Source organism: Protopterus annectens, chromosome 6.part1, assembly GCF_019279795.1.
Source record: "Protopterus annectens isolate FY-2018-M chromosome 6.part1, PAN1.0, whole genome shotgun sequence".
In the NCBI taxonomy this organism is placed as follows: domain Eukaryota; kingdom Metazoa; phylum Chordata; order Ceratodontiformes; family Protopteridae; genus Protopterus; species Protopterus annectens.
Window position 1 is genome coordinate 125,631,858 of NC_056738.1, and position 19,002 is coordinate 125,650,859.

Consider the following 19,002-nt stretch of genomic DNA (forward strand, 5'->3'; position numbering starts at 1 on the left):
AAGTTTGCTGCTGCTATAATCTGAACACAAGAAACGGTTAGCCAGTATTTTCATTCCTGTAAAAGAAGAAAGTTAACAAAAAGTGTGTGTGTGTGTGTGTGTGTGTGTGTGTGTGTGTGTGTGTGTGTGTGTGTATGTGTATGTGTCTGTATGTGTTATTACAGGGATCCCCATTCTTTGTTAGAGCAACATTCTGTTCAAACCAAACATAATGGGAGGAACAAAGGCCAAAAAAATAGGGGCAGGTTTTAAATGTTGCCCTTGTAAACTTAAAAAGGTTGCTAGAATAACATTTGTATTGGTATGTATTTTCTAAAGGATATAAAGTCTAAAACAGGAATGCATGTCATTGTTTAGGGACTTCAATCCTCAAGAAGTTAGTTGCCAGAAAACCATGAAATTATGAGTAACTGATGAAAAATATGAGGCACAAATTTGAATATTCTGCTAAAACCTGGACAGGTGAGAGGTACGGACCCCTCCCAAGTAAGATGCAAGTGTTGATAAATGCATTAAAAACTAACCTTATGAGATTTGAGATACCTAAACAGATATATCAATTGTTAACACAACACATGGTGATTGCAGGTGTAGATTCATTTAGGAACCTGGTTATATGGGTAGAGCCAGCTGTGAGCTTTTCTAATCATATCAACCAATTAGTTGATAGTGATATAACTATATGTTGTATAACAAGATTTAGTAAGTCTAGAAAGTCAGAAATGAAGTCATTGTTTGTTAGTTACATTAGACTCACACTTAAGTTTGAACAATATGGAAACCTTATAAGAAAACTAGCAGATTAAACTAGAAACAGTACAGTGGAAATATACTAAGGGCATCTGTGGATGTGAAACTAAGTTATGAAAGGCTAAAATATCTGAACTTGTACAGTGTCTCATATAGATATTTAAGAGAAGATCTTATTTAGGTATGTAGGGCATTTAGAGCCATCTACATTTGGAAATGTTTGGGGTTATCAAAAAGTAAAGAATCATCAGGCAACCTATGCTGAAGATTCTATAGAAATTAAAAGTCTGTTAATTGGTTCGCTGAGAGAGCAGATGATGCATGGAATAGACTACCAAATACATTAAAGCAAGTACTAACAGCTTGAAGACTTACTAAAGTAGCAACTGTTTTAGTATTGGCAGACTAGAAAGACATTATTGCAGATGCTTGAAATATTTGTATGTATGTGCAATTTTCACTCCTTTTGAATGTTTCAGATTACATAATATTCAGTGAATAAAATGCAGTATTTGTTAAATATTAATATCACAGGATGTCACCATTTGTTTAGTCACTTGCCAGCCTACATTAAGTATACTGCAGAGTTGAAATGCCTAGTGATCAGGCTGCATTACACAAATCAGTGTCAGTGCTTGTAGTGTCAGTGGCACAACAGGTAGCAGCACCCTTGTCTTTGGAGCAGAAGGCTATGGGTTCAATTCCCATCCCAGGTAGATTGACTAATGATGCTGCAGTGCAGCATAATGGGGTTGCTGCACTCCTGAGTGTGCTGTCCCTAAGATGAGATGTTAAACTGGTGGATGTAAAAGATCCCTTGACAAGGCATCTATTAAAGCATAGATGAAGTTCTCTGCTGGCCTGGTCAAATTTCCCATACTAGTATAAACACCACCTCAGCTCTCTTCTGATGTGGTTACCAACCTAATGAGACTAACCCAGTCAACAAAGGGTAAAAAAAAAAATCATTAGAAAAGTGGCATATCAAGTGCCTAGGGGCCTGCATTATACCTCTCAATCTAGAGAAAGGCAAGGCCCAAAATCATTTATTGGTCTTACAAACTTAATTTTTGGGGAAAAAAAAACATGTTTTGTGTTGGCATATATTTTCCGAAAGGATATGCAGCCTGAAGCTGAAATGTTTTATAATAACTAGATTATGAACAGAGTAAAAATATAATTGGCATAGCAGTTCCTGAAGGTTATTTGGGACTGATTCAACAAATTGCTCCAGTGTTAAAGTTATCAGAGCAACACATTTTGCATTAGCATACATTTCCAGATGGTTATAAAGTCTGAAAAATGGATACTATTCAAAACTGGGGCTAGATGAAAACTTTGTGTTAAAGTTATTTGATGAATTACCATGGATAGTCATTGCATTAAATACGAATTTTTGTAATAGACCCTTTCAATACGGGACATTGAGGAGCATGTATTTTTTAACAATCAAAATGTTCTTTACAATGAGCTTAGGCATGTTTGGGTGTCTGTGTATGTACAAGAACATGCGCTGGTGTGTGTGTGTGTATCTGTGTGTTGTGAATGGACCTCTGTGAGACTGGTTACCTTAGTGTAGTAGTACAGGAGCTTGTTGCAGTAGATCACTGCTACTAAATGCCAGTTAGGTGTGACTGTGGATATCTCAGAAGTCTGAATTTTGGTGGGGTGGATGCATTGAGGGTGAGGCAGCGTGGATGCATTGCTGGTAGAGCGGTGTGAATGCTTTGGGGGGTAGTAGTATAGAGTACAAACTTAAAAACCTGTCTACACCCCTGATTGGTGGCAACAATAAAATAAATGCACTATTCTTTTGTTGAAATCAGAAAATGTACAGTCAAAATAGCACATTTTCTATTTAATGTTGCCACTTCCTTGCCAATTGTAAAATGAATTAACAACATAATTGTGGGAAGTGCTAGTTATTAATTTAGTGGTCCTTCAAATACAAGTGAGTGTTTTAAACTTCTTTGTTGTCCTGGAAGATTTATTTGCTAATGCTGTTAATGGTTCTGTATTAGCATTGCGTTAATGCAAGCCCTGCGTTTTAAGTGTCGTGAGCAGTGGGAAATGATATTGCTAATTTCTGTAATAAGCAAATTGAACAGGTATATCTTAGATGCATTCTTGTTTGGTTATATCTAAGTGATAATGATTCTGAGATCTAACGAAAAGGACAGCAAATTGCTGTGTAGCGATTAAGACTGAATGTAGCACATTAAAAACGTGCATACTACAGGTTTCAAAAAGAAATGAGTAAACTTTGCAGGCACTGTTTTATGGTGCTTAATGTGAAGAGATTCCATATTGAACTATATAACGGTACAGGCATTCACATCCAAAAGGACTAACAAGTCTAAGCAACCCATGCTGATCAAATGGGGTCTTCTGTATTTACTGGCTTGAGTTGCTGCAGCAGGCAAACAATGATCAGTAGGATGGGTAGTATTCTGAAGTTAAAAATAAAACAGTAAAAGCATGTTCTGTGCAATATATATACATATATACATACATAGATATGTGTGTGTGTGTGTGTATGTGTGTATATATATATATATATATATATATATATATATATATCTATATATACACACATACATAGATATGTGCATGTGTGTATGAATGTGTGTGTGTGTGTGTGTGTGTATATATATATATATATATATATATATATATATATATATATATATAGAGGGAGAGAGAGAGAGAGAGAGAGTCTAGTTGGTTCCTTCATAGATTGATAGGTATGTATTAGGCTATTTGAGAGGATTTATCACACAGTATTGGTATTTATAGTATGCATAGTCTACGTTTTTTATGTGAACATTTCTGGTGGCTATTTTTTCTTAATTTGTGTATAGCATATATTGTTTTTGAACATTTCTGACTACTTTTTTATAGATTCTGTTTCATTTGTGAGTTTTTATGGCTTCTCTCTCCAAATGAGTGTGTACTTCTATGTCTTGCATGGGAGGTATTGTCTTAGATAAACAGGAGAGAGTGAGAATGAGAGACAATCTGAGAGAGCATGCAGATGGATTGTTGATGCTGTGTTTACTTTAAGGAGGGTGCTGCAGTCCTGAGTGTGTCCTCCTTTGGATGAGATACCCAGTACCTATGTTGGTTTTCCATCAATTCCCTTTTGCAACATTATCAGTTTACCAATTTTTTTTGTTTGTTTTTTGTTACCTAGCCAGTTTATTCTTCAAGGGCAGTAAGCACTGTATTTGAAGATGAAATATAAAGTTGTTTGCCAGCAACTACCTGTTCATTAGTTACATATCCCTTTAATGTGAAATTCTTCAAATGACTATTACATTTGCAAAGATTGTGCACATTGACTGATATTGGTGGATTATGACAAAAGTTTGAGTGGCCTGTTATGTTTGAAATGTTCTGAAATTGACAGGTTTGTCAGTATTGGGTCATATGTTTTGTTTCCTTGCTTTCTTGAAAAATGTTCAAAACTACAAATTTAAAACACACTCTAAAAGGTGGTGCTGCGTTATGCAAGGAATATAATTTAATAAATCAGGAGGGTGAATCAAAGAACACATACATGTATGCATGGTCCTAAAAATGTGTGCAGGTGCTAATGGTTTGAAAACAACCCAAAGGTCAATGAATGTGAGTTTCAAGATCAGACAAGTTTACTGTTCATGCTAAGTTGTTTTTATTGTGAGGCTTATTGTTTTGTTTATCAAATGGCTGCCAATGTTTGTGCTATAAAATTTGAAATACAAGTTTTAAATTAAATCCAAATATCTGTAATCATGATAGATGTAAAGAAAAAAAAATAGTAAGCACACGGAGTTTATGGTAAATGGAGAGAAACAGCCAAGGAATTAGACAATGGAATAGCTTTCAGGGGATGTTGTGGGGGGGGGGGGGGTGATCCATTACTCTACCTAGGGCCCCATTTGTTCACGATCCAGCTCTGGGTACCAAAAAAAAGGTGAGTTATTTTTCAAAATATTGTGAAGATATACCATATGTTAATTGGGTCTTTCGGCTTTTCCCGGTTAGGGGTCGCCACAGCGGAACTCCGGTCCGCTAATAATTGGCAGCTGATTTTTACGTACCGGCTTGCCAGGCCTGACGCACAACCTTCAACGAAGGTACGCCCATTCATGCATGTCTCCACGCAGAAGACGCTCTAGCTGAGAATCGAACCGGACAGTGTTTTACTGTGAGGCGACAATGCTACCGCAGCACCACAATAAATATACTAATAACTTGTACCAGAAGGTGTTTATATGGTATTCCATGGTATGAAATGAGTTACTAAAACTACAAGAAAAAAACAGCAAAGCTAGAATTTTTCACTCTAACATTAAACTGCCTGTAATAGAGGTCCATGGGATATATGCAAATGACCCATTAAGGACATCAAGTGTTTCAGCTATATGGCTTCTGAATGTCCATGACTTTTTTCTTTTTAAGTCTTAATGGATACATTCAGATCAATAAAGTCAAACCCCACTAGCTGTGGACATGCATATTTCAGCCTTCTTATGACCTCAGGGCAGCATAAGTGGACTGTCTGGCTAGACTTTAGGACCCCTGTGGCTTTATTACAGGAGGTTTAAGATAACATACAGTGAAAAAATCTAGCTTTGTTAGTTTTCCTTGTAGTTTTTTACTAATTTGTCTGTGTGACTATTTTACCTTTTGTTTTGGATGTTAATTGGGATATTTTTCAGACACCTTAATGGTTAGGGATATCAGCTAAGTGTAAAGACTCTGTGTTTGTAAAGTGTAGCCAAAGAGCATAATGGTCAACAACAGATAGCTCACAATCTTCACTAATTTTCATGCCTCATTTTCAATATATTTCCCAAAGAGAACTGTTTATTTGATACTAAGCCTCTCCCATCTTATTATGTCAGAGCTGCTCCCAGGACGCAGCCGTATTTGCTTCACTTTCTGTGTCTTCAATACATACGTCCGAGCACTACTGTCTTACTGTATTCAATAGGTAATAACATCTTCAATCAGCTTCGCATATCAGGCATGTTAAATGCCTGTTTCAGTGTCCGTATCAACATACAGATATTCTTCCATTTTTTCAAAGTACTTCAAACAGCCAAACATAAAAATTTCCTTTTAATATCACATGCCAATGAGGGCAACAGTTCTCACATTGCAACATGATGGCATGTTCAGCAAATACACTATATTTGCAAAGCTTCATAACAAATGTGAAGATGTGGTACATTTGCGACTCCTAATTAAAGGTTCATAGGTTGTTAGCCTTAATGCTAAGGGGCCATTAAGAATCTCAGCCCCATCCCCCAATACTGGTAGGAGATTAACAATGTCTCCATTAAGTAAACTTCCCCCTTATGGCATGAGTGCTATGGAATTTCTCTGCTTGATGTTATAAAGGTAGCCTATTCCAGAAATGGAGGTACACAGGTTTATGTACCAGTCATGCTGTTTGGTGTGTTTGATATTCTGATATAGGTTTGAGTCTACACAACAGGTGTTTGCTTTAAATGTTTCTATTTAGGGTGAATAAGGTCCTAGAATACTACCTTGTTCATAATCAAGGATCCCCCCTGAGGATTCTATGTGAAACCAAATATATGGACTTACCCTTTAGTCTGTCTAATGAGGAAAATTGGTTGTGTTTTAAAAATGTTAAATTGTTTAGTGAGGTACACACTGAATCAGTCATTATATTCAATTATCACCCTAATAAGTAAGGAATAAAGTGGTACTACAACATCATTAGACTATGGTGGGATAATACAAAAGATATGTTTAAAACTAAAGGATTTTCTAACCACCACAGAGGTAAGAGGGTCAGTAAAGAGCTTGTTTTCAATACAGGTAGCCAAGTCTCTGACTGACCCAGATTTAAGCAGATTATTATGTATGGGTTTTCTGTATTGCCAATAGGGTCTGTGAAATATGTTATTTTAACAAAGCATCATGGGTATTTAAAGCTTACATTGCTAAACATTTTTATTTGTGAAATCCCAATTAAAACAGGAAATGCTATTATTCACATAGTAGCTAGATTAATGGTTATTTGTCTTGCAAACCTGAATACTCTGAAAAGATGAAAAGGAAGACATAGAAGGTTTTTAGGTTTAACACAGAGACAAATTCAAGATGAAACTAAAACAGCATTGTTAAGAAAAGCTGAGGAAGTATGTAGTCAGAAGATATTTATATGGAAATATCCATTTTAGTAACAAGTATAAAATTAATAAAATTACTAAACTGGGTATTTGTTTTGGGGATTTTTCACATCTACTTTTTAAGTTTGGTTAAGTAAAAGTAACACAGCAATTCACTATTTCCACATACATCATTATTTATTTACCAAATTTACTATGGTGCTCATTGTGGCTATCACCACCTTCAGTGGGATTGTTTCCTAGGTTACAACAATGCACGTACTAGCTATGCCATGGAAAGGGACTGTGACTTGGCATTGGCAGCCAAACATCTCTTTCAGGCATATGTTGAAAAACACTTGTACTGCTGTGTGCTGCACAGGACTGACCTGTTTCTACTACCACATTCACAGCAAAATAAAGTGCAACTGAATGCATAGTGCTGTCTTTTCACACATGCTATTAGAACATCATATGGTGATCTTTCCAGATCCCCCAAACCCAGTGTCCCACTTTCCCACTCCCACCTCAGTAGTCAACTAAACAGACTGCACCCCCCCCCCTTTTGCAGATTCCTGGATCAGCCACTGATAATGCAGTAAGTTTGAAACCAATACTGCACAGGAAACAAATGATGTTACATTAATTAGTGTTAATTTTATATATTTTGAATTGATTGGCTGGCTGTGTCACACGTTTTTTAGTTTTAACTATTTAAATGTATCAATTGAGAATGATTTTATATGCACTGAAGAAGGGGAAACCCGAAAGCTTTGCCTTATTTTATTAAAAAGTTTGAACGTTTCTACTGTTCGTGTTGTTCGTTTGGTTGTACCTTAACTCGAACGTGGTTTACTGTAGTTTTTTCTTTTCGCTTTGATTTTTGGATCTAAAATCTGACACCCATCACGTAGACACAATTGCGATCCAACAGGGTGAAAAACATAAGATCTAACAGGAAGCTTATCAAGAGAGCAACACCACAAAAAATCATGCCAGTGAGGAAACATAGCATAACGCTGCCTATACTGACTCAAACCTAAGAATCTCCCAGGGGAATTATGTTGATACCCATTAATGGCATAGAAATGGGCCAAAAGAGAATATCATTCTTTCCTAGAGGAAGCGAGGGAGTCTAAAGACACTTGCCAAGCAAGCAGCAAAGACTGGACTTCTTGCAGCTCCAATGAAGGGACCCTCCATGCACGCTTTTTAGCAACAAGTCTGCCAAAACTGACCAGACAATGCTGGGAGCAAGCGACCAAGAAAAGAAATATATGCAGCCTGTAAATGCCACAATAGAGGAAAAAGAAACAAAGTGTACAAAAAAAGGGCAGGATGCAGTAAACCAACACCACCAGAAGCAAGAGTAGAAAACAAAATACCCCTCCTAACAGGTGTATAGGAAGTGGCCCAAAAAATGAAAGACCTCAGACAAAAGATGGGTGGACCAGGAAAGTGGAAATAAATAAACATAAAAAACATACCCTAAAGTGTCCAAAAAGGCACCATTTAACAAATAAACCTTTTTTCAGAAAGGCAAAGGAAAAGAATGCCAGCAAGCCAAGTGCTGAACAGCTTTACCAAGAAGGGCTTCACAAGACTCAGAGACATATGAAAGAGAACCAAAAGGCACACCCAAGACAGATACCAGTGACAGCAAAAGAAACATCCTCAACACAGGGAACTGCACCAAAACCACAGGATTTCACAAAAATAAAAGAGAAAGGCCCACTAATGAAAAATAAAAGAAAAATACTGCAAATAAAGCAAAGAAACAGAAGAAGACTCTGCAACAATAGTAACATCATCTGTGTAAGACAGAAAACAAAGCACCAAAACTCCTGAACATAAAAGAAAAAGGATACAAGGAAAAGAGCTCCCTCACCTTAAAAACACAGCACCCACCACCACAGTAAAAAGATAACTGCTCAAGGGACAAACTTGAAGCACACCATTCTTCATGGCAACTTCAGCTTCCATCTAGCCATCAACCACAGGAACAATAACAGAAGCTGAATAAATGGAAGCAATACACTGAAGAAAAAGAGGACTAAATCCATAAGCCTTTAAGAAGGCCAACAAGGCTGAATGACTAACATTGTCAAATGCTTCGGTCATGTCACAAGAGAGCAGCAGAGCAGAATCAGAAGCATGAACAAAGGAGGCAACAGACTTCAGTACAAGCAACAAATCTTGCATAGGCCTACCAGAAATACCACAGACCCCAGAGTCCAACAAACATTGCATCTTTGACAGCAGATGTAATTGCAAGATCTTACAAAAGAACTTATACTCAGTATTACAAAGAGAAATTGGATGCCCGTTACACAAGACCCTGCAGCCATCCTTTTTCCAAAGGAACTTAAGGGCTATTGGTTACAAACCAGGATGGGAAAACCACTCTTTAAACAATTGCACCAGTGCAGACAACTGAGCATCAGAGAGAGAATGGCAAAAATAGTAAGAAAGACCATCCTACCCTGAGGCAGTATCGAACTTGAAAGTAGCAATAGCCTTTTGAACTTCAAACAAAGTAATAGGGGCATCAAGAGCCACATTAACACAGCAGACATCACAGGTGTAGGCCAAGATTACACATAAGGAGGTTTACCACCATACAAAGTGGATACATTTATTAATTAACTTCCTGCAGAATAGCCTCCTTAGTGGTAGTAACATCACCTGAAAAGGACAACAAACTGTCAATAAAGGTCTCCTTCCTAAGAGTACATTTACCAGCATAAGGGAGAAACTCCTCACCCCCTTCCTTTCAAAGAATGGGCTAAGTTCCATAGAACCACCCTCACCCTACAAGGTTATGCAAATGCAACACATGGAGGTGTTGACGGGCACTGGCAGGCCCATGATGCACAGCAGACTGGAAAGCATCATAAAGAGAGTTGTAAGAACTCTTAAAAAGGGAATAATAAGAGTGGGCAAATGAAGAATAATGGGAAACAAACTTACTTTAAAGGTCAACGACCAAGAAGACACAAAAGAATAAAAAGGCAACAGAGTAACATGATCATGCCATAACTCAGTAATGACCTCTTGCCAGGAAGAAGTAAAAGTCCAAGGCACAGTAAAACAAGAAAGCCTACCTTTATACAATGCAGAGGAAACTCCAAAGGAAAAGGACAAAGTGTGATGATCAGTAAAAGGTATAAAAGACAAGGAAGAAGAAACCACTTCAAAGGTAGGAGAACAAAAACAATAATCAATTTGGGTGCAAGTAGCCCCATGAAAGTAAGTAAATGGAGGAGGACTACATACAGTAAGAGAGGCCAAACATAAAATTTCCTTATAACAATGGACACTAGAGTCTTGTCTGACCCTAGAACACCCTGGTAATACACCACAGTTAAAGTCGCCAAAAAAAAATAGAAAAGTCAATTAGAAAAATAAGATTGCAAGAGCTGAAATAATAAGCGACGCTCAGACACTGGAATAAAAGCATAAACAATCGCTAAACATACAAAAGAATGCCTACACAACAAATACACCACCAACCCCATAACAGGTAAAACATGAATAACATCCCTAACAACCACAACAGATTTATGATAGAGCAACCCAATACCAGACCTATGATCTGTCCCTAAAGACCAAACCATCCCATCCCTCCACAAAGTTTCCCACTGGAACAGAGGAAAGCCTTCCCACGTCCAACAGACAAACAATGTCAAAGTGTAAGGCAGAAACCCAAGAAAAAAACAGTCAAACGCCTGGCCAGTGACACCGGGTCTACTTCACATTGTCGTAAGCTGACAATATCGAATACGATATTGTCGACCCGACAATGTCGAAAGGTCAAAACATTGTGCAGGTAAACGGAAATCTCCATAAGGGGGAGATTTCCATTTACCTCAATGTAGTGCAGTCTCGGAGTTGGTATATTTAAGTAGGGGGTGTGTGGGGGGTGAAGGGTGGCTTGCCTCCCTGCCTGCATTAGTTAGTTAGTCTTTTTTATTGATTTTTTTTTTGTTATTCGATATTTTACTACTTCGATCAATAAAGTTCGACCTTTATTGATTTGATGTAGTAAAATTTCAATAACGTGATATAGACGCAATGACACCATACCATTAGTATTACAAAAAGTCAAAGACAAGTTAGCCATAAGTACCAGGACGAAAAACCCCTTCAGAACCCTTCTTATGCCACTTTTTTCTAAGATGTCTGCACCTAAAAGCTGAGGTCCACTGCTGAGAATCATCCATATCAATACACAAATCAGATTCACAGCTAACAGTATCTTAAGAAGCAAAACCATCACCAGTAGAAGAGGTATGAGACATACCAAGCAATTTCTTATTAGACTCTAACATATCAGTACCAGTAGGGACAACAAAAACAACAGGAGAAAGAAGCACAGTAGAGTGAGAACCAGAAGCAACAGAGACAGGACAAGGAGGACTAGAAGGCAAAGATGGCAAAACATACTCGTCTAGAGTGGAAACAGAAGTAGGAATAGAGATAGAAGAAGGGGGGGGGGGACAAGGGGCAGAGACAACAGTCTGCACCGGGGAAGACTCCACAAGAGCAGCAGCAGAAACAGAAACATCAGAAAGTAAAGTCTGAGAAGACTCAGGAGAAACAGGTAACACAGAAGGTATAGCAGGACAAATGGAATCAAAATGAGAACAAGAACATAAATGGCACCACTGTGGACAAGCTCTAGCAAAATGAGCTGTGGAATCACAATAAGTGCATTTCATAGCAGGACAATCAGACACCAAGTGAGAAAAATCACCACAAAAAAACAGGACTTAGGCTGACCTGCATGCCTCAAAATGCCTCTCTGACCAGACAACAAACTCACACTAGGTAAATGGGAAAACACCAGAATCAAGGACATGCAAAGGCACCCAGGCCTCTCACACCCCATCCCAAACTCTACCAGCATCAGAATCAATAGATTTCTTAATAGAAAAACATCAGCACACCGAGAAAGTAAATACTCCTTAACTTGTGCTTCTGTAACATAAATAAAATTGTTGTTCTTCTTTCGGCTTTTCCCGGTTAGGGGTCGCCACAGTGGAACTCCGGTCCGCTAATGGTTGGCAGTAGATTTTTTACGGTGCTGAGGTGTGAAAATACAAAATAAGTTTATGCTTATAAGAAATACCTACTTCACCATTGCAGTATTCATTACTTTTAGGATTTCTTGCTATAAAGACCTCATCCGGACAGTTTACCAAAGCCTACCATTGCTTTAAAGTACTCTGAATGTCATCTACACACTCCTTGTGTAGCATAGGGCATAAAGGTGATGTTCCAGCGTACCATCCTCAGAAATGATTGCCCCAGTAGGAACAGCAGTCCAAGGAGAACCAAAGAGAACCTGCACATCCAGGAAGGAAAAAAGACTAGGGGGATGGAGGGAGGGAGTGAATACTGCAGCAGGGAAGGCAAGGTCATATACCGTTATGGTAAGATTTTACACAGCTGTACTATGTCCTTACATTCACTGCTGCAGTATTCATTACTTATGGGAGAGTGTCAAAGCTCAAGAAGAAACTTGGGAGGAGGAAGCAGCAGTAGAGCCCTCTAAGAAGCCATGAAGAATGGCATTAGCAAAATCAGCTCTACCTCTGGAGATACCATGCAACTTGCAGTGTTTGGTAAAGCTATGCACAGAAGTTCAGGTAGCTGCTTCAAGAATAGAATTAGTGTCTGAGCCCTTGAAAAAAGCACCAGAAGAAGCCACAGCTCTGGTAGAATGAGCCTTTGCAGAAGAAGGAGGACTCTCGCCATGAAAAGTGTAACAAAAAGAAATAGCCTTTGAAATCCAAATAGAAATAGTTTGCTTGAAAACAGCCAAACCTAAAGACCTAGGATGAAAGGAAATAAACAACTGATCAGATTTTCTGATAGCTTTAGTCTTATCCAAATAAAACCTGAGCTGTCTATGCACATCTAAGGTATGCAGCACCCTCTAACTGTCAGATTGCAGAGAAGGGAAAAAAGGAGGCAAATTAATAGAATGATTAAGTGACAACTCATTAACCACCTTGGGCATAAAAGAAGGATTAGTACCCAAGGACACCCTGTCCTCATGAACTATCAAAAAAGGTGGACAACTCATAAGGGCTTGAAACTCAGACATCCATCTGGCAGAAGTAAGAGCAAACAAAAGAGCTGTCTTCCAAGAACAATGTTGCAAGGAAGCTGAAACAGCAGGGTCAAAAGGAGCCTGAGTCAAATTTTCCAGAACGAAATTAAGATCCCAGGGAGGAGGAACAGGCTTCCTGGGAGAGCTAATATTAAGGATGGCTTTAACAAATTGCTTAGCCTCAAATCTAGAAGCTAACAGGGCAGTTAAAGGCAGACAAGCAGAAAGAGCTGATAAGTGGCCTTAATAGAAGAATAGGCCAAACCAGCATTGTGCAACTCACACAAATAAGAGAGCACCAAAGGAACATCCACAGTAAGTGGGCCACGTTATGAGAGAGACCCCAAATAGAAAACCTCTTCCATTTAGACAAGTAGGATTTCCTAGTAGTAGGTTTCCTGGCCTCCTGCAGGAACTGCAGCACATCCTCAGAAAAAAGGTGTCTATGAGGGATCAAAACCCTATCACCCACAGTGTTAGTTGAAGCATTGACAGGTGGGCCTGGATGAGAGATCCCTTGTTTTATGTGAGTAGATCCACCTTGTGAGGTAACTTGTGATGATTGCCCTTGGCTAGATGCAGAAGTAGAGGGAACCAGTGCTGTCACAGCCAAAAGAGAGTCGCCAACAAGATTTTGGGAGCATCCTGTTGAATCTTGAACAGAACTCTTGGAATGAGAGGAAGGGGATGGAATGCATAAAGAAACATCCCCTTCCAAGAAAATGAGAGTGCGCCCACCTTCCATACTGAAGGACCTGGGACTCTGGCACAAAACAGAGGAAGTTGTCTGTTCAGAGGGGAGGTAAAGAGATCTACTTGAGGAGTACCTCACTGGTGAACAATGAAGCATCCATTCATGGGATTGAATGAAGAATCTGCTCAGAGTGTCTACCACAATGTTCTGATCTGAAGGAATCTAAACTGCCAGAAGAGTCACTTGATACTTGACAGCCAGATGCCATACCAGAAGTGCCAGTTGGCAAAGAAGGTAAGATCTTGATCCCTCCTGTTTGTTGATATACCACATAACTGTGGTATTGTATGTGAATACCTTGTGAGGCCCCAGAGAGAAAAGAGGATGGAAGGCTTGAAGAGCCAGCATAAGAGCTCTTGTCTCTTTGACGTTGATGTGCTCCTTCTGCTGATGAAGCAGCCACACTTCCTGAACCTTCAGAGAGCCAAACGTTGCTCCCCATCCCACATCTGAAGTGCCTGTAAACACAGCCTGAGAGGGAAGAGGGAACCCTGGATTCAGAGACAACTGCTGAATCCATCACAGAATTTCCTTCTTGAGACAAGGGAAAAGAGGAACTGTAAAGTCTAGAGGATGCACATGTTGAAGCCACTCTGACTTCAGTAACCACTGGAACTTCCTCCTTGGAGTTTGACCAGAGGGAGCATCAGAATGGTGGAAGCTATGAACCTCAGAGCTCTCAGAAAGTCCCTGGCTGTAATGGAGGCCAGAGGAAGAAGAGTCTGAAAGTAAGAAATGAAAGTTAAGGTGTTTGGATGAGGCAGGGATGCCAGCATTGGCACCATCTGAATCCTGCAACCCAGAAAGACATGATCCTGAGAAGAAGTCAGGGAAGACTTTTTGAAGTTAACATGAACCCGAGGCTCTAAAGAAGAGAAATGGTAAAACAAAGACTTTGCAAAAGGACCTCAGGAGAGGATGCCTGAATCAGCAGGCCATCCAAGTAAGGAAATATTTGGACTCTTCGAAAACTGCAAAAAGCAATTACAGGAGTGAGGCATTTGGTGAACACCCTTGGGGCAGTAGAAAAGCCAAAGGGCAAAGCACAGAACTGAAAATGTCAGGAAGCAACAAAGAAATACAAAAACCTCCTGAAAAGAGGATGGATCGGAATATGGAGATAAGCATCCTTGAGGTCCGCAGAGAAACCAGAAAGGCCTGAGGGAGCAAGAGAGGAAAAAGGGTCTGAAGGGACAACATATGAAAGGAAGACACCTTCAGAAAAGTGTTTAGATGAGAGAGGTCTAGAATCAGTCTCCAAGTACATTCTATTCTGGGCACTAGAAACATTCTTGAATAAAACCCCTTCCCCCTTTGGGACACAGGCACCTCTTGAATAGTACCCTGAGAAAAGAGATCTCGAAGAACTTCTGAGAAAAAAAGAAAGCTGTTCCTGAGGAGGCTGAGGAATGCCTATTAAAGGAGGATGGGAAATCCACACCATGAAGTACCCCTGAAGAATGATTGAGAGAACCCAAGAATCCTGGGTGATTCGAAGTCAAACAGGAAGAGAAAGGGAAAGGTGAAGAGAAAGAGGAATGTGGCTGGGAACAGGTGGATAGTCAGACAGCACCTGGTTTGTCAGGAAAGGAAGGCTTTTGAATCCCTGCAGTCTGAGTGGCCTTAGCAGGTGGAGCTTGTTTACTACCCTTTTTACCTTTAGCAGGAGGGTGAGATTGCCTATGAAAAAAGGATGGCTTAGAAGGGTAGTTTCTCTGAAATTTAGGTACAGGAGAAATAAAGTCATGTTTAAGCTCTTGTAAGGCCTTTCCCTTGTCCTGAAGAGACTTAAACAAACCAGCAGCCACTTCCCCAAACAAAACTTTATTATCCAGAGTAGCATCCATCAACTTAGCCTTAATATCATCAGGTAAAGATTGAAGCCAAGCTCAGTACTGAACTAAAAGCAGCAGCCCTAGAAGAGACATCTGCTGTATCATAATTGGATTTGAAAGAATGACAAACTGCTTGAGAGGAAGTCCCTATCAAGGAAAGAGCAGAAGATTTACTCTCAAAATCTGGAAGATCAGAAAAAAGCTGACAGGCCTGAGAAAGAGGAGCCAACACATATTTAGACATATGGGTCTGATAATTAATAGCCCTAAAAGCCAGGGTAGCCGAAGTACAGACCTTTTTACCCAGCCTGTCCATGGTTCTGCTGTCCTTGTCAGAAGGCAGTAACTTGGACAAAGGAAGCAATTGAGATGGCTTCTCAGAGGCTGCAGACACCACAGAGGGGTCAGCAGCAGGACATGTGAACAAAAAGGAACAATCCTCAGGCACCCTATAAAACTATCAAATCAGACTTCTTGGGAGCAGGGAGCAGAGAATCAGGTGCTTTAGAGGCATTGGAAAAAACATCTAGTAAAGCAGAAAAGACAGGAGGAATAGCTGCAGGTATCGGAGATTCCATCTGCAGTAACTTAGAGTACCTCTTATGGATATAGGAAACCTGGGCACAATCCCATTTAAAAAAATCCATCATCTAGAGATTGTGCTCCAAAGGAAATTTCCTCAGAAGAAGTATCTGTAAAAACAAAATGAAAACTCCAGCAAAGTTAGAACTTCTACTGAGTGACCTCTTAAACCTCTTGTATTAGAGACACAAGGGATATATGCAAATGACCCTTATGAACATCAGGTGTTTCAGCTAATTGGCAATTCTGAATGCCCATGACTTGTTTCGTCGTTATAATGGACAATTACAGGCCAATAAAGCCAAACTCCACTAGCTGTGGATATGCATATTTCGGCCTTGTTATGACCACGTCAGCACAGCACAAGCAGAGTGTTTGACTAAGCATAAGAAACACAGGGCTATAATACCCAGCTGATGTCCATTATCATTAGAGTCACTGAAAAAATATCCCAAACAACAAACTAAAACAATAAGTGAGAAGGTCACGGAAAAACCAATCGGTAAAAACAAAATGAAAACTCCAGCAAAGCTAGAACTTCCATTGAGTGACCTCCTAAACCTTTTGTATCCGCTCTCTCTCTGGCATTCCACAAAAGTAGTAGGAACTTTTTCCCTAAAAAGAAACTGTGGAACACCCATAAATCCCTTGGAAACAATCAACCATGGTTCCCCCTAAATGCCCAAAATGGACACCTGCAAAGCCTCGCCAGATGTGCCAGATCCTTGCTGGCCTCCAACCCAAATGTGGCAGAGGAATCTGACAACATAACCAGGCGAGTGTCCGTGTTTGTAATAACCTTGGGAGAAACATCCAGCAGAGGCTGGACAGTGGAAGATTCCAGTCTTACCTTTTTCACCTTCTTCTTCCCTGACGGCTGACCATCAGGGCAGGAAGTTCCATCCATAGTATCTTTAGCAAGAAGCTTAAGATGCTGGTTCTCAAGATACAATGAAAGGGAAGAAAGCCTACTATGAATGGTTTTAGGGACAAATGCTAACAGACTGAACAAGACATATCATCATGAGAAGCGCCTAAGCAAAAAAGACACTTATCGTGGCAGTCTTTATGGGGGATCAGTCTCCTACACTGGCATTTACCCTTTCTGGATGACATTAACCCCCCCCCCCCAAACAGCACAAAAAAAATCAAGAAAAGAACAAAAGCCCTAACTGATTACCTATCTACAATGGTAAGGTAAGGACTTCAGTAAACAAGAGTAATCACTGGAATTCCAACAAACAGAAAAATGGAAAAAAATGGATGGAAGCAAACAGACTGACAGTTAAAAACAGTGTTCGGACTGGCAGCAAAGAAGTTCTGAGGATGGTATGCCTGAACGTTACCTTTATACTCTACGCTACTCAAGGAGTGTGCAGGTGACATTCAGTATACTTTAAAGCAATGGTAGGCTTTGGTAAACTGGTCAGACGATGGGCTTCATGGCAGGGAATCCCATAAGTAATGAATACTGCAGCGGTGAATGAAAGGACATGCACAAAATCAGGCCAAGGCTGCTGATGTTTACATGCAGCAAAACGAGCAACAAAAGTAGAACCAGCTGCCTGCTCTTCAAAATAAGCATCAGCAAAGGCATTAGGCATCTGTCCCCCAGTGAATAATAGCACTCAAAGACTAAACAGACAAAGACAATGGTTCCAATAAAGAATGCCAAATAAACTTCCATGAAAGAAGCTTACCCAAAGCAGACTTAAGATGAACCAAAGGCTTAGAAACAATCCTGGGCTGCCTGAGAGTGGCTAGGCTGATTCCCAGAAGCAGAAACTGCCATTTTTGCTGCAGCAGCATAAGACTTGACCTGAGAAACAACTACAGAACAACAGAAGACACAGCACTAGCAGAAGTAACCATCAGAGCAGTAGGGGGAGCCAAAACAGCAGAAACAGAAACAGCAGAAGCCAAAGAACCATCCTGCAGCTCCATTTCATCATCCCAAACAAGCACAGATAAAATACCAGTCATGCAATACAACTGAAGCCTGTGAAGATGTTTGAGACACAGAAAAAGTTATTAAATCAAATGAAGAGCGTGAGTCAGTAATAGAAGGCAAAGTAGAGAAACAGAAACACTACTTGCAGTGCTCGCAGCAGAAATGGCAGCCATCATATCAACCTAGGAGTGAAAGAAAGGACTTCCTAATGCTTGGAGTAAGCACCCTCATTGGTTCTTCTGAGTTTTTTTAAATATTTTTTTTTTTTAATTTTTAGCTTCTGGTATTTAAGCCCCACATTTGAGTGAGTTTCTGCTTGTTTACTCGGCGCACAGCACAGTGCACTAGCACACAATTGTGCTTCATGGCAGGACACAATTTTGACAATTTCTCCATTAGATACAGCTGTAGTACATTAGTGTAGTCCTCATCTTTATTATATCTGCAGTCTAAGAAGTATTGCTAGTGATCTGTGACCTATTAGACCACCAGCCGAAACCCCATCAGAAATACCCATCTACAGAGCACCTCCTAGATCAGTCCTGAAAGCACCCCCTTTGATAACAGTTCTTCAGACCTAGCATTATGGACAGTTGGACTACCCTTGTTTCTCCTGAGGCAGTTTAGCAACTGCCACATGTACACTGGCAACCCTCTACTAATAACTCACTCTAGTACAGAGTGTGAGAGATGTATCTACACCAAGAATCTTGAATCCCTGCTCTCTCGCACTTGAAACAGTAACACTGAAGAGGTTGTCAATTCACTCATCGCTTCTCATGCACATAGTATGCATCCAACACATAAATCAACATATGAGAAGGTTCTCTCAAAAAACTTACCAAAATACCAGAAACTTCCAAAACAAAAGACTGCTACAACTA